This window comes from Etheostoma spectabile, chromosome 1, assembly GCF_008692095.1.
Source record: "Etheostoma spectabile isolate EspeVRDwgs_2016 chromosome 1, UIUC_Espe_1.0, whole genome shotgun sequence".
NCBI classification, from domain to species: Eukaryota; Metazoa; Chordata; class Actinopteri; order Perciformes; family Percidae; genus Etheostoma; species Etheostoma spectabile.
The window spans coordinates 31,677,353-31,678,273 of NC_045733.1; the positions used below are offsets into that span (position 1 = coordinate 31,677,353).

Here is a 921-nt window from a genome sequence, read left to right on the forward strand (position 1 = left end):
AGACGCCACTTTACTCCAGTCTACCTTCTGCTCATTGTCTGCTGTTTGCCTGCTTTTCTTGTGTGTTTACTTGTTTGTTTGTTTGTTTGTTTTGCTCTTATTGTTGAGAATGCTAATGTAACAGAGGAATTTCCCCGCTGTGGGATGAACAAAGTATCATCTACTCTAATCTAATCTAATCTAATATAGACTAGTCTAAGGTCAATAACAAACTTTCGGTCTCAAATTGAATTAAACTGCATTAAATCACCTTTTAATGTGTCAAATATTTTTGAATAGTGAAAAGTAGAGTCTCTTCCCCCTTTTCCCCTTAAAATATTACTAATATCATGTTGTATTAGTAGTATTGTCCCCTTGTAAAGTGCATGAAAGGTTTTCTCACCTACTCTACCAGCTTAACAACTGGTTTGCAGAGAACCTGGAGACAGGTGACGTTAAACGCACGGACTTGAGCGAACAGCTCAGGCTTTACTAAACTGACGCCTTCTTCTTCTCTGTCTCTAACAAGGTGAAATTAAGTGGGATTAAAGAGTTAAGTAGTGGAGTAATTAGGCCTCATGACCCCCCGAAAATCCCTTGAAAGCGACCCAAACATTCTTTTCCAGGCCAAGTGAAACCAATCTTATCACTCAGCACCGACACACACACACACACACACACACACACACACACACCCACACACACCCACACACATATACACACACATACACACACACCCACACGCACACACACACTCCTCCCTTTCAAAACACTCAACTAAACCGGTCTTGAGGTTTGACAGCAGAGATTTTTTTTCCTTCCCCTCTAGTGTGTTGCTTGATCTGATATCATACCATGTTTCTCACGCGAAGACGGCCGCAGGGCATATAAGAGCCCTCTAGGAACCAGGTCTACAGTCAGACGGCTACAGGTCTACAGTCA

At 42.0% G+C, this 921-nt stretch overlaps 1 protein-coding gene across 2 annotated transcripts in view; it reads left to right on the forward strand.

Annotated features, from left to right (window-relative positions):
• The first annotated feature begins 819 nt into the window (after positions 1-819).
• Positions 820-921, forward strand: part of nqo1 (NAD(P)H dehydrogenase, quinone 1) — a 12,505-nt gene continuing 12,403 nt past the window's right edge. For both annotated transcript variants that reach the window (XM_032518481.1, XM_032518472.1), the window contains exon 1: positions 820-921. This exon is cut by the window's right edge and continues 553 nt beyond it. The gene's annotated coding sequence lies outside the window, so the exon portion shown is untranslated.